Below are 16,390 nucleotides of genomic sequence, written 5' to 3'. Positions count from 1 at the left end.
TTAATATTAATGGATATAAATGAAGTTATTAATAAACTGGTAATATTTCCTGTTAGAGAGCAACAAATATCAATGTCAAATCTAACTATTTTAACAGTGAAAAGAACTTGAACCAATATGTAATTAAACAGAACGGTGGTGGAACAAGAATCAATTTTACAGAGAACAACTAACCTCGTTTATTTACTTAACTGCATTTAAATAGATTTGTAATAGACTAATTGATTTAGAAACATGATCTTTGACTTAGAATATCATTGCTGACTACACTCAAATGGTTGCATCTGTTTTTCATGGATTGATTTTCTAGATAGTTTCAAGTGTTCTCTCTAAGTTAGACTAGCACATGTATTATGCCATTAGTGGTTTGTATGACATATTTATGTAACAATAGGATATTAAATGTAGAGCAATGTTTATAGAAGAGGCTTGCCTATAATCAATGACTCTTCTTTCTTTCTTTTTTTTAATTCAATTTGATTTTGTCATGATAATGATACTTAAACTCTTAATTTTTATATAGTGAATTTACAACATAAAACAAGGAGCAATTGAAAAGGAGGACTACATTTAGTACAATTAACAAAGCATACGAAAAAAACAATAAAACATATGAAATGTATTCTTAAATTATATTAGGTATCTAGATGTGGAACAACGTGGAGAGGTAAGGTAGCGTATTACTTTTGTGATTTAAAACAAAATAAATTGTAACCATTCATTGAGGGATCATCACATGCCCAAACTTTGAATATGACAAGTTTTACTTGGATTTGATCACATCAAATTTGTACATATCATTTTAAAAAGTTTCTCCTAACCAAGCCATTACATAGCTAGACAATAAATTTCCTAACTTGTTATGGTGATACATTATGATTGAGCTAGTTAGGACAAATCTTTTGATTTGAAATTTAAAAAACATAAATAGTAGTCCCTAACACAAAAAGTACTCTCATGCCCATATTTTTCATGTAGTAAAAAATGGGCAGCTAAAATTCATTAATGAAAAAAAGAAGCGAACTTGCATATAGAATTTGGGACTAGAGGCATCTTTGATGAGACTATTAACATTTGACTAGCAAGAAAGCATGCCCGACTTAAAGCAATGTGTCTACAAGTTAGCATGTCAAATCATTTGTAGACCAATGCTTGCTTTAAGTGTCAACTCATCCATAATCTTGACACCTATCTCATTTGACACCAAAATAGATTGGAAAGGTAAATGAACTCACACAATGCACACATGTCTTGGATATTTGATACAAAAAAATGTTAAAGAAAAGCTTCATTATATTAGGTTGATGTGATGATTGCCATATGATTGAACTCGTGTACTTGGATCTTGTTCTATTTGGCTATTGCAAGAATTGATTGCCATACATTGCTTAATTATTCTATGTTTTAGATAATTTTGATTCAAAAATAACTTTTTTCTATTTACAATCATGCAATCTCACAACTTGTTTTATCTATGGTGTAGGCAACAAAGCACAAGTCTTCCCCCAAAAGTGATAATGTAACAAGAAGAATTACAAGTTTCAAACTAGGTGGTAAACTATGATTATTAGCTTCTAGAGTAGGTGCATCTAAAAATTATAGAACTTACACGAGACTAGAGAAAGAAATATGATGAGGTGTTCAACTTCATGACCATAAGGTATAATGGTTGTTGATAACCAGAACAAACATGTAAAAATATACATATGAGATTTGATTGCGTAGTCATACAACTTATACCAAAATCTTTACAATCTCTTTCTTTCTAATTGTATCTACAATATAATTATCATACAATCACTTGTTATGAGAAACTTTAACCTCACACAAGAACCTGGTTTATAATTTTGAAGTTAGTGAATGTCAATGAAATAGAAGGTAATCAAGTGATATGAAGACATCAATGGTTCGAACATCATATTCGTTCCAAACACTATATAAAATTATGAATTCACCCTATAATACTCTCATTAAAATATTTACATACACACTTGTGCACTCCAATTCTTTATGTGGTTAAATCTCATAGCTCAATTGAAATAGATATTTTTCTCTATGATATTGTTTATGAACCACTACTAAAAAAACCATGACAATAGCTATTATGAGCACTTAACATAAATGCCATTAATTTTAACTATATCACTTTTCTTGATCCTATAACTTTTGTTAGAATACATATGGAATCATTCATAATTAGAACACATATGAAATCATATGAATGATGGGTGAAGATGTGTGATCTATTTCACTATTTTTTAGTTTCATAATAGCATATGAATTATGAGACTAAATCCCAAGCTCATATTGACTATTGATAAAATACATTCATAATTAGAATACATATGGAATCATATGAATGATGGGTGAAGATGTGTGATCTATTTCACTATTTTTTAGTTTCATAATAGCATATGGATTATGAGACTGAAGCTCAAGTTCATATTGACTATTGATAAAATACAAACTTAAAGATCCTAGGCTGGTTTTATAAATCCCCTTTCTCACAAATTCATTATTTTATGTACTTAAAAATATTATAAAAATTGTTATATACTTTATTTTTCAATATTTTATATTTTAACTTAAATCATATTAGTAATATTATTGAACTTTCATTTCAAGAATTTTTACTTGCTATGACTATTTGGGTATGTTAAAATGGGATGATGATATATAAATAGATATTTTGGTGTAAATAAAATAAATTAAAAAGACTATCCATCATGAAAACATAATTGGAGACAACCTTGTTGTAGCTTGATGCTCCTTGTACTCAAATTTGGTCTTTAAAGAATTAGAAATGCCTGAGAATGAAATTAATAAATGATAAAATGAATTAGGGATGATATCTTTTATAGGCTTCTCAAGGTATTTTTGCATTTAGGCCAACTCACAACGGTCATATCCCAATGTTGAGATCATATTCGAAAATGTTAAGGCCAACATGTTACTAGATCACAAAATTTTAGCCGAAAAAGTGTAGGGCTATCACATAGTCCCAAAAAAATAGGCCCCAATTTTTAGGGAAGCGAATTAATAAGGCCCTAAGGATCTAGAGTTTATATTTGGATTGACGACATTTAAGTGAGGAATAAAGTGCTTTGAAATTTAAAATATGATATAACCCAAATAAACTTGAAATGATATAGGAAATAGGGCACACTAAAGTTACAAGGGCCCAAAAAGGAGTCTATTGAAGTTTTAAAATAGGACGAGACTCATATTCATGAGTTGAGGATTAATTCAAGGGTAGAAATGGTCCCCAAATGCTTAGGATAATGAATAACTAAAATGAGTGCTAAGGAGAGTGTGAAATTGGACCCATAATAAAAGGAGTACAATTTATGACACTACAAAAGGTGGTTGCTCAAAGGTGTCTTGAGCATCCTGAGAGGGAAAAGGGTGATGCAAGGGTTGAAATAAGCCTACTCAAATACTAGGGGAATGGACACTGAAGTGTCTACAAAAGTGTAGGTGAAATTGCAAAGGGGTATGCAATTTTTTACCCTACACCAAGATAAAAACAACCACAAAAAAATTGACTATGTTGAAATATGACTGAGTTTGAACAGTCATTTCATAGGTTTTCCCATCTTCCAAATCCAAACGATATTTGTTCATTTTTCACAAAAAAATCCCTATAACAAATCTTATGTAAATGCTTATACACAAATTGCCATTATACAAAACAAATAAATTCTAATGCATATAAATTATGTTTAAAATAATAATAGTGATAATTGAACCCAGAAAGTAAATACCAAGTTTGTCTCTTTGATCATATAGGAGTGCACCAAGATCTTTTGGATTAAATACCTATACCGGTTCAAGCCACACAAGTCAAGCATGTGCACACTCCTTGCTATAAGCTAAATTGAAAAAATAGAAAATGCAAAGAAAGCACAAAAATATAAGATGAACATTATATAGGAGTGCAATAACATGTTTGAATTAGCTCATGAAATGGAGATGTGTAAATAAGAGAAAGGAGTTGTAATTGTCACAGATAATAGTGGTGAAGAAGCCTAAGATTAGGCACGTAAATCACCCTAAGTAAGAATGGTGGCATGCTCCATAATATTAGCAAGCTAACTCCATGAGACTAGCTAGCTAATCTCATGAAACAAACACACCTTAGTAAGAATAACTCTAAGTGTATGAATAATCCACAATAAACAAATGAAGATAAATAATATCCTACACTAACATGTTTGAGGTTCTACTTAAAATTGATGAATCCTTAATCTTCAATATGTTTCAACTTGAGGTTGAAATTTACATAAAATGGTTTTGAATTCAATTTTTTAAATTAATTTCTCTCAATTATGTAATTTTGAGCCAATAAATATAGTTCACCATAATCAAACTTGTTTACTTTAAGGTTTGTTTTGTTTTGATTTTAAAATCTACTCTAATCTTAGATGAACTTAAGAGTCACTATCAACATTGTTTTTCTTTGATGTAGAAGTATGAAACTACAATCTGATTCAAAACAACTCACAATCAATTAAGACATGACTTACAACCTCGAAGTCTTGTTGCTTATCCATAATAAACATTGATAACTACAATACTATTTATATCATTATAGAACTTCAACTCCGTTGCTTGAGTTACTTTTCTTATAGAAGTATTCACAATTGAATGAAGTGAATGCTCTTGAGTTTTCTTACTATATATATATTTTTTTATTGTGGCCAAATAGAAGCCAAGTCGTGTAGGTACAATATATTATTTGTATGTTGACAATTCAACCCCCAAACCTATAAGACCATGTGCCTAATGGATCACTCTATGTGGTAATATAACAAGGTCATTAATCTAAGGTTTGTGAATCTTTAAGACATCTCGATTATTTTTACTACGCTATAAAATGACCCCACATGTTATAATTGGGTTTTACATAAATTCAATTTAGTTGGATATCACCAATAGTGGTAGGTGATAGATGTTAAGAGCTTATGACTATATCTTTGGGATTATTTGACTTTCACCATAGCTACAGGATGCCAAGAAGCTACTTGTAATATGATAGGGCTTATCTAGCTTTCACTAGTACCATGTAGGTGAGAGATTACCAAAGCTACACTATAGTAGGTTATAATTACCTTCACTAGTAGCATGATGGTGAAAGGTGTTCAAGTGCACTGACTTAAAAGGTTCATTGGGTTGTGAAAATCTTGTTAATGACCTAATGTGTTGTGTATTGTTACACTTATCCTATTATTAAACACGAAAACAATAGAATGGGGTGTTTGTCTTGTCATCATAATTGGTAGTGAATTAGAAAAAAGGATGGGACCCATGTTGTAGTATATGATGCATCAACATTCATTTTCTGATTCAAATCTACTTAAGGGCTTAAGTGATAGTAAATTAAGTAAAGGAGAAGATGCATGTAGTAAAGCAATGTCCATTTCTTTTTTTTCCAATTACTATGTGTGCATGTGATGTATGTATTCATTGATGCTTGTTTAAATAAGATGCACGTGTATGAGTTGCTTACTATGCTTGCAAGTCATGTACATATGAGTTAATCACTATGTATATGTGATGTGCCTATGAGTTAGCCACCATGTGTATAAGTGATATTTGTGTGAGGTTGTTAGATTATGTATAGATGATTTATGCATGATCTATATTCATTATGTATGTTTGAGTTGTTCATTATGTGTATATGTGTTGTATATATGACTTTCAAGCACTATGTGGTTTTATGTTCTTACTTGCTGACATCTCACTAAAACGTCTAGGGTAAACTAGACACTATACTACTGTACATGGGTTGAATTGGAAGTGTCAGCATAAATAGTGTTTGTGATTTATAAGAGAGGTATAAGATCCCATCTTAGTTGTGTGGATCAAGTCTTTCTATTTTTAGTGTGTGAACTATAAAGCCTCTAATTCTTAGAAGAAGAATATGTCAGCAAGGCTTCTTGAATTAATTCTTGAGGAATAGGTCTATGTCTAAGGTACAGTCATGACGTTAGGATGTTATTCTTATCTAGTGCAATAACTTGAGTTGTGACGTAGATTTGTTGTCATTGCTATGTTTTGGCAATGTTCTAAAAATAACATATTTAAATTGTAAAGTTGTTTGGTCAGTTAAGATTGCATTTAAGGTATAATGAAAATGATAGTATGATAGTAAGAAAAAAATAGTGGTAACAAAGGATGTTTAATACATATTTGTAGAATATAAAATTGAAATATAAATAGTTGTTAAAGGATTGTAGTTTCACTGATTGATATCAATTGATAAAGATGATGGTATGTCCATTTATTAGTAATCAATATATACAAATAAAGATATTAATGAAATAATAAGATATCATTCAAACAAATTTATATTCAAACAGAACATGTTGAAACAAGAATCAATATCTAACAACCAATATCAATATCAAATCTAACTATTTAAGCTTATTTTTGCTAGTAGCCAGTGCTCAATATTTTTAGGAGCAATTTATATAGTTGGTGGCCCCATGGATATTTAATTTTACTGCTTATCTTTGAAGTAGTTACCTTAAATTTTAGTTTTAGATGAAAAAATGTATGAAACAATTTTGGAGTAAATTTAGGAGAAAATATTGGAGGCAAATAAAAAGGAGGGAAAGAAATTTGTGGAGCCCCCCCTTTTTTTCAAAGCTTATTTTTAATTTCTAAGCAGCAGTTGCTCCACTAAAATAGGGAGAGATTCCAATTTATCCAATTCCCCTAAATAAAAATTTGCATGGGGACACATCAGCGGCTTAAATTTAAGCAGATAATGCACTTAAGCAGCCGCATGAGGACAAGGGGTTATATTCAAATAGAACAGTGTTGAAACAAGAATCAATTTTACAAAGTAGATACAAGCATAAAACCATAGATGATTCATTCAAATATGTAAAGTGTTGATCACTATGGTATATAATGCATTCAAATTACAAGCCTGGCTGCATCCATTGTCAGTTGGTTATCAACAACACTTGCAAGTCCTTTTCATTGGATGGCCTGAAAACATTCACTTTCTCAATCTCAACATAGCCCAGGACTTGTATTTTAAGAACCCTCAAAATGAATCTTGTGAAAATGATGAGAAATATACAAGAACCACTCATCAATTTCTCTTTTTTCTCACACAGTCATTTCGCCTGCTATTTTTTCAGAGAAGTAACCCTAAAAATAGAAAACACACAAAACTAAATTGCTAATTATCTAACAAGATTTAAATCAATTTCTAAGAAACGCCTAAAAAGTTTTGCATACCTGAAAATTTTGTAAATTCAGAGCCCTCATATCCAATAGATCTTCCCAACATGTTGCTGTAATTCTACAACAATTTTCAGATCTGATATGTTTTTTATACAAACACCACAACACAAATGAGAAAAGAGGGATCAAATTAAATCTTAAATACTCTGTAAAACAAAGATCACCTTATTCTGAATCTGTCCAAGCTCAGTACTTTTATCGCCATCAATTTAGGGTCATCTTCAACCCAAGATATTGATCCATCTCCTGCCATTTCAGAAAATTATTTTCTTTTGCTATTTCTTCTCAGAATTCAAAATACTATGCTTTGGAAAAACCAGGTTCTTCAATTTATTATTGGGCAGCGTTCTTCTTATGCTTTCCATGTACAAGATTATAAAAATGTCTGCAACTTTAAAGACTCTTGAATAGAAAAATATTTTCAACATGCTAGCATAGGATTCCATGACGAGTTGCCACCGAGTACCGTCTCTGTCTTTTAATTTCCTGCCGCTGAGAAAAGCAAATAAATGAAAAACCTGTCTGATCTTTCACGTCATATGACCAAAACAATTTTCAAAAGGAGGAATTTATTGAACAGTGTGGGACAAAATAATCTCATGACTGCATTCATTAAGAGGGGAGAAATAAAAAGAGTCAAAAGATGCTGAGGGACTTTTATTGAAGCAAAATTCTTCCTTTCGTGGGATGAGTGCTAGGTAACAGCTGGCAATTAAAGAAAAAAAATTCTCATAAAAAATAAGTTCAAGTATTAGGGGAAGAGGACACTGCCCATGTTCTAATAATCTTTTATTTCTTGTACATTCAACTTTCTAATTATTAACTTTAAAGATATCAGAAATTTCACATGTATCAATAGCAATCCATTTTTAATATTTAAAAACTTATATATATCATGATATAGCATTTTATATTAAATAAATTATGTTTCTCTAGATCCCTCGTATAATCTCCCATTTGGACACTCTTTCCCTCTAGCTATAGATCTATCTCTTTTGCTATCCCCAACACCTTGTACACTTATTTGTACCCAACTCCCTCCTCCTATGTATCATACTTCTCTCTCTCTCTCTCTCTCTCTCTCTCTCTCTCTCTCTCTCTTCCTTTACCCTTCTCTCCCTTTTTCCCCCCTCTCCCTTTCCCACACCATCTCCCTTTCCCCTTCTCTTCCTATCCCTCCCTCTCCATTTCCCCTTCTCTACCTGCCTATCCCTCTCCCTCCAATCCTTTGGCAACCCCCTCTCCCTTGCCCACCATCTATACCTTTGTTGATACTTTTCATAGATCTCTCTCTCTCTCTCTCTCTCTCTCTCTCTCTCTCTCTCTCTCTCTCCTAAATAAGGTATCGGAATATCCGATACCTCTGAGAAAGGGTACCAACGAAATTGTTGGTGCCTTTATAAAAAGATATGATATCAGATAATATCTAATATTCGATACCTAGGCGACACAAAAGAGGATAGTGGGACATTTTGAGAATTTTAATGGTCCCTACATTCTGTTTGCAAGCAACAAACACAAATTCTTAGACAAACAAAGACACAATTCTGCTTTTTTTAGAATCTTTCACACAAATTTGTCTTTAGCAATCATTTTTTAGCATCTTTGTGAAAGTATAACGGGGAGCAATAGTCGTCAAAAGCAAAAACATAAAAGAAAACTTTTAAAAGACCAAATTGAAGAACACATACAAAGAGATAGAGAAAGTCATTGGAAGAGAAGACAAGGTATGCCAAATATTGGTGAAGGTGATGCCTTTGCTCCACCCATAAGTGTTATTTCAAGTGAAGAGGAAATCAAATATGCAAATGATGCTCTGCAAAAAGGAAAAGGTTAGCAAATGACAAACAACACAAGACACAACAAACCGTTAGTGTTAATCAATCAAAAGCTAATCTAAACAGGCATATCAAAAGAGATACTAAGAACATGAAAGAATATTTAACTAAAGAAGCAAATATGATGAGGCATCTCCAAATGCCTCCTAACATGCTCTTGACTCCTTCTCCTTTGTTCCTCTCCTCTCCAAGTTCCAAAATAGTGTAGCTCTCAGTAGCTTTTTGCACTATGGATGCTTATGGAGGATTGAGATTTGAGTATTTGCTCCAAATATAAAATGAAAAGCTAAAATACTAGATGCTATTAAAAATGATTGATTATAACCAAAATAACAAGATATTAGATTGCTATACTAAATGCTCTCTAAAATGCCTATAGGTTAAATGCATACAAGTTTTCAGGATCTGGACTATGAATAAATGAGCTCTATTTATAGGAAAAATGGAGCAATGGATGGTTGAGATTGAACAATCTCAACAAGGGTCAGGATTGAATGATTTCAAATCCATGTGAAGACTTTCAACCCAATCCCAGGATGACATGTGTCAATGTGAGATAGGTTGAGAGGAGAGGGAATAAACATTAAATGCTTGACATGACCTTGGGAGTTAAGGTCAAAGTTAGTTGAATGAATAAACTCTTTATTCAAAGAATAAAGCTTTTATCCAATGGATAAACTCTTGTGTAGAGGCAAAAGGGATAAACATGGTCAAAACAATAAATGCTTGGGGAGACAAGTTGAAATAACCATAAATCGTTATGTAAGAGCCATTAGTGGTTTTGGAAGACTTTGAAGGTTAAATTGTTGAACACACAAAGCATTAAATGCTTTTCAAAGACTTTGAAGTCTTTGAGAAGTGACTCCATGTTGCTCAGGAATGTGACAATAATTAGGGGATGGATTAGGCTAATTAGGAAGGGGTTAGAAGAATCTAGAAGGAGTTTTAGAAATGCAATTGGATTTGGTGGGTGAGGGAAAATAGGATTTTTAATTAAAATAAATTTATTTATTTTAATAAATGTGTGCAAGTTGCATTTTTAGGAGAATGCAAGTGGGGGGGGGGGATAATGATTTAAATAAATATTTAATTTAATTTATTTAAAAGAGGAATAGAGGGATTTAATTAAATAAATATATTTTATTTATTTAAGTGATTTGTGAACTTGGTTTAATGAATGAATTAAAATAAATTGAATAATTTATTTAATTAATAGGAGAATGTTTGAAGATGGATTAATTAAATATTAATTAATTAACTGATGGCTAGTGTATTTTTAATCAAATAAATAGCAAATATTCATTTAATTAAGCTGAACAAATTTGTGTGACTACATTTGCCCCTCTTTGAGACGGTGCGGTTTATTGTGTCGTTTCAAAGAAAGAAAAATAGGTGTGAAGAAATGCCTCAAAAAATGTTAATTTAGTGGGTGGTATGCCCCCTCGAGAAATGGGCCAAATTTTTTTCGAAAAATCGGGTGATCTCTCGAAAAAGAATGAAAATTGGCAGGGTGTTAGAAGAGAAGTTAGCAATGTGGGTGAAAAATAGAAGAAATCGGGGGTAAAATGGAGAAATGGGAGGTTCAGGAAGTTTATGGGGACCACGGCGGTGAGCGGGGGAAAATTACGGTGATTGCGAAGGGTTTAAATGGGGAGAACGGGGTGAAAACAGGATCATTTGTGATCGCGACCAGTGTGAAACTATAGCTCTGACAGTGACTTTTGAGAGGAGCGAGTAGCAGTCAGGATGCTGGTACCAGTAGCAGAGCACCGTCTCGAGCAAGTTCGTCGGTTCCAGCGGCCAGACGACTACGGACCAGCGGTACGCAAATTTGAAATTTTAATTTTTATGCATTTTTGATACGTTTTTTGCTGAGTCCAAGTTGAGTCGGAACAATAGCACTGAAACCATGTTTTTGGCGCTATTGTCCAATTAACTAGCGCTATTGTGTCGCAATGGCGCTATTGAGGTGTTGTTTGAGCGCTTTTGAAAATTGTAGCGCTATTTAGGCTAGTTTAGGCACTTTTGATGGATGAGCACTATTGAGTGCCTAATTGAGCGCTTTTGTTATTGATCAACGCTATTGTGATGTTGTTCTAGCGCTTTAGTAGTTTGAGCGCTTTTGTTAGGAGTTCAGCGCTATTGTAGGTAAGTAACGCTTTTGTGGGCAAAATAGCACTTTTGTTTGCAAGATAAGGGATGCCCCAGTTTGTGTGATAATCTCCTGATACCAAAGATGGATGGATAGGGAGGCAAAGTGGGAGTTGTTTTGAACCATAGTAGCTTGATGAGACTTAGGTCATTTTTAGGATAAATGTCTGTTGAAGTCTAGGTTGCCATGATTGCTTACCTGTCGAGACCCAAAGATACTTGATCAAAGTATCTGTTGATAGTCTAGGTTTAAACTTAAGAAATTTTGAAACAAAACAACTGATGATAATTGATGGATGCCCATGTGCAGGAGGATCTACGCGTGTTGTAGTTACGCGAGAGACATCCAGTGGCACAGGGGTTGCAGGATCAGTTGACAGAGGTGGAGATCGATTGTATTGTCGCGACTGGATTATATGATGTGATGCACATGTCCGTGATTCGGATGAATCACGGATTGATGACGACATTAGCAGAGCGGTGGCACAGCGAGACGTGCACCTTTCATCTGGCACAGGGGGAGATGACAGTGACCTTGGAGGATGTGTGGCGCATCCTGCGTATTCCGATTCGGGGGGAGCTGGTCACATATGACAGATCATGGGGGACTCTAGCGGTTCAGAGGTTCTTCGATGAGGATGTGTTCATTGATGATGGCTTCATTGCTTGGGAGGAGATCGCTGCATTATACGAGTCTTTACCAGCAGTTCTATTAGGCATTGTGGGAGGACTGCTATGCTCAGATAGGCGATCACATGGTTTGGTCATTGGTTGGGGGTAGGTGATCGAGATGATGATTACCAAGGGGACTCGATTTGCTTGGGGGTCGTGCGTGCTAGCGCACCTTTATCAAGAGCTTCATGAGGTGGTTTATCGTGGGAGGGGTTCCTTAGCAGTGGGAGTGACGCTGCTACATATTTGGGCATGGGAGCACCTACCAGTGACTCGACCAGTGAGTCTTAGGTTTCACGCAGTGGATCAGTCATATATGTTTATGTATAGTGGTATGATGAGTCAGCCCCACCTGTGGAAGTTAGAGTGGTGGCGGCAGGCATTAGATGATTTGGATGCAGTTATATGGCGACCATACCTAGAGTGCGAGCCCTGGGATGATGATGCGGAGGCACTACCCTATGTGTTCATGACCCGATTCCTCATTCGAAGGACCTTGTATCATGTAGAGAGACAGGTGCCAGGGAGAGTGATGAGGCAGTTTGGATGGCAGCAGGGACTGCCTAGTGGATTAGGGGAGTATGCTCGAGTGATGTGGGAGAGATATGCATGGGGGCCAGTGCTGCCATATGACCAGGCACAAGCAGAGTTTTGGATGTTGTAGGCGAGACCTTGGGACATACGACCGAGGGTCGTGGATGCAGGGGTATCAGATGAGTACATGCAGTACCGAGTGACGCATCCGATTCTACGGATATATGATCCAGTAGAGCTGGTGCCCGATTTTGAGGATGAGAGGGGACAAAGACGGAGGAGGGCAGGAGGTCGAGGACCGATGGCAGGTGGAGGAGGGAGAGGAGATGGAGGAGGTGGTGGAGGAGGAGGTGGTGGAGGAGGTGGGTTGGGGAGTTGGAGTCAGCGGAGAGGGAGAGGTGGACTGCCACTGTGGATATCACAGGGACCATTGATGTAGGGAGGAGTTAGACTGGGTGGTAGAGGTATGGAGAGGGAGATCTTGATGGACAGAGGGGAGAGAGCCACTAGAGAGGGTGATACAGGTGAGGTTGCTATGGATATAGGGGAGGGAGCCACTGGAGATCTTAGGGATCATATGATAGCACATTTGCAGACCCGTGTAGAGGATTTGGAGGCAGAGGTGGTGGCTAGAGATGTGCAGCTATTTGCATGGGAGTCAGAGCTGGCTGTAGTGCTGCAGGAGAGGGATAGTGCGATGGAGAGATTAACAGAGCTGCAGGAGAGAGTCTGGGTTGGAGTAGGAGCATAGGGGCTTACGGGGGAGGTGATGAGGGAGATCCGGCGAGCATAGGCTGAGATAGATTACTGGCGGGGGTTATATGAGCAGGTGGTGCCAACTAGTCAGTGAGCACTTAGCTATTCACAAATGTGGCAGGCCAGATTAGAGCGATCACAGAGGATGCAGAGCAGTGGGGGTGTGATGGGTCCTCTACGGAGGGATAGATCAAGGGATGCAGGAGTGAGTGGGGGTTTGATGGGGCCTCCACAGAGAGATAGATCGGATGGTGTGGGGACCAGTGGGGGAGCAAGTGGCGATGGTGGTACAGCATCTGGGCAGAGTGGCATCTGAGGGAGCATTTTTTACATATATGTATTTTATCATTGTTTATTTTTGGACTATATCTTGGGTGGCTCTTGGTAGCCGATTTTGTAGACTTCATTGTACTCTAATATATGAGATGATATATATGAGGAGATCCCATATTTTGATGATATGCATTGGATATGTATGGATGTTTATGCAGGATGATGAGTTTATGAGTTTATTGCTTAGATGGATATGTATGCATTGATGAGATAATTCTGATATGCATGTTTTTATGATGATTTTATGATGTTGGATACTGACATATGAATGCAGGTTTATATATGTATGATTTGTTTGATGCTTTGTTTGTATGTATGTAATGTCATGATAAGGATGTATGCATAATGATGACTGATGAACAGGATTTTGGTGTTTCCTATTTTGATAAAATGATGAGATAATTATGCAATGATGTTAATGCAATGTTTGAAAATGATGTTATGTATGGTTATGCATCTAGATGTCTTTAAATGAATGTAATATGGATAAACAAAATGTAAAGTTCAAATGTTTATATGATAATGTCTAGGTGAATGCATATGTATAATGGACATATAAAATGATATGAAATGGTTTTATGATTTTAAATGCTTAAATATGATTAAGTAAAAATGATAATGTGATGGTACTACAATTTATGTTTTTAATAACTGCACCTTAATGCAATTAAAAAAAAGATAATGAATGCAATGTAAATGAATCCTATCATGAGCATAATAAGATATTTAATAATGGATGAATGAATGCACCTTTTAACTAATGAATAGATAAATGAATGTATGCAATGATAAATGATAAAGGATAATGAAATGATAATGGATGTTTGACACTAAATGAATGTATAGTAAATGGCTTAATACAATTAAGGACAATTTGATCCCATGAATGAATCTAATTTATTTATGATTATGCAATGATGCAAATGATTAATGAAGACTAATGTCAATAAACTAAATGAACTTTATGCAAAATGTACTTAATGCAAAAATGCAACTAAATGTAATGATGATATGACCCTGAGGAAGGCAAGGTTTTGGAGACTTTGCATGATGCATTGATGATGTATCAGAGTACTCGGTCGTGATTGTATCCAAGACCAGCTTAATGTTCACATTTGCATATAAATCATATATATATGAATGAGTGAATGGATGGGTGATATGCAACCGAATGCAATATATAAACAGATGAGATGAAATGACGATCCATAGTGCTCTATTTTCATCATTGAGCTTTAAAATGTTGGAAGAGAATACAAACATCTTGACATAATGATTCAAGATGACCTGAGTATTCCTTACAGGGTTTTTGATATAGCAAGTGAATACAAGTAACTTGATATAATGGGTCAAGTTAACCAGAGTATTGCTTGTGGAACAGACACGGATCATCTCCGTTCATGCATGACTTGGATCGTCCTCCTTGATCTTAGGCTGATCATATCCTGAGACAAGTTCATACCGTAATAAGAGATAAAACCTTTATCCAATTTGGATGAGGTAGGAGGAACCAAAGGAAGAGCATGGTACCTGCAAACAAACAGTATATACATAAAGAATAAAGAATATGGATCCTTGGTAATGGTTCATGCTCATATGGTCGAGGTATACATTGTAGTCAACAAGCCATAATGATCTATGACTGCATTTTGCATAAGATCACGTAGCTTAGTGAACTTCCCACGTAGACACCATTAGGACATGCCCCAAAACTTCATCGGGATAATGCGCAGACGACACACAAACAATGTGGTAGGAACCTGATACAGATAAATGAATGAATTACTCACAAATCAACCAAGTATTTGATAGCTTAACACAATTTTCTTGTCAAAGAAAATGTCATTTTGTCTTTGTTTTGGATAAGGAAGGATGCATCCTTGTTGCAGACAGTTTGATTGTTGATGTCGATTGTTTTGGTCAATTTTGAGAAGTGATCATCATGAGAGTATTTTGTTCGATGTTTGTTTAGTATTTGCTTGGATGAGTATGTACAATATGTTGCCATGTTTTTGTGTGATTTTCGATGTTTTCTGATGTTTTTGGATTTTGTGATTGTTTTCCAATGTTTTTGGATTTTTGTGAGATAGTTTTGAATGTTTTTGGATTTTGTGAGATAGTTTTGAATGTTGAACCCAATGAATCACAAGTAATGTAGAATCCACTTCCATCAACTAGATTTAAGGGCATTGCCCCCAAGTTAGACATGACTATGAAAAAGCGGGATGCAAGACGCATGAAGTACTTTCTTTGATTGCAGATCAAATAACAAGCCATGGTTTGGATGGATGGATGTGTGTATGTAATGAATGTGATCGCAACGAGCCTGAAAGATAATGGAGCCATAGCCTTTACGAGTGGTGCCTGTTTGCCAGGTTTTCACCATCGCACTTACCCAAGGTGCCATCGGAGTGTTTGTTCACCGTTTGGATGCATGATTTGTCTTTACTATTTTGATCTTTTTATATTTTCTTCAGGACATTTATCTGAATGTTTTTGGATTGTTTTTCTGGTATGCAAGGGAGCTTGATGCTCTGTACAGCTTAGGTATAAAACCGTTTGAGGTGCATGTTGTTGATTGGATCTGCGAGTGGTTCTCCTTCTGAAGCAGCCAACTGATATGCCCCAGACCCAAATACAACAGTGATAACATATGGACCCAGCCAGTTTGATTCAAACTTTCACTGATGTTCTTTGTTTGGTTGGTTGCGAGGATTCTCTCGGAGAACAAGATCACCTACCTCAAATGTACAAGGTCTAACTCGGTGATTGTAGCTTCTGCTCATGCGCTGTTGATAGGCTTTGAGGTGGTTGTATGCAACTTGTCGCTTCTCATCAAGTAGCTC

The 16,390-nt window shown here is 35.3% G+C and overlaps 1 long non-coding RNA gene across 1 annotated transcript; it reads right to left on the bottom strand.

The window, feature by feature from the left end:
- Positions 1-6,761: 6,761 nt before the first annotated feature.
- LOC131061105 (uncharacterized) lies at positions 6,762-7,858 on the bottom strand. The gene is made up of 3 exons (XR_009110506.2): positions 7,425-7,858; positions 7,255-7,336; positions 6,762-7,164 (listed from the first exon to the last, which is right to left on the bottom strand). It is a non-coding gene; the product is annotated as an uncharacterized LOC131061105 (long non-coding RNA).
- Between the last annotated feature and the right edge of the window lie 8,532 nt (positions 7,859-16,390).

The sequence above is a fragment of the Cryptomeria japonica genome, chromosome 4 (assembly GCF_030272615.1).
Source record: "Cryptomeria japonica chromosome 4, Sugi_1.0, whole genome shotgun sequence".
NCBI lineage: Eukaryota > Viridiplantae > Streptophyta > Pinopsida > Cupressales > Cupressaceae > Cryptomeria > Cryptomeria japonica.
This window is presented reverse-complemented; position numbering and strand designations above follow the sequence as displayed.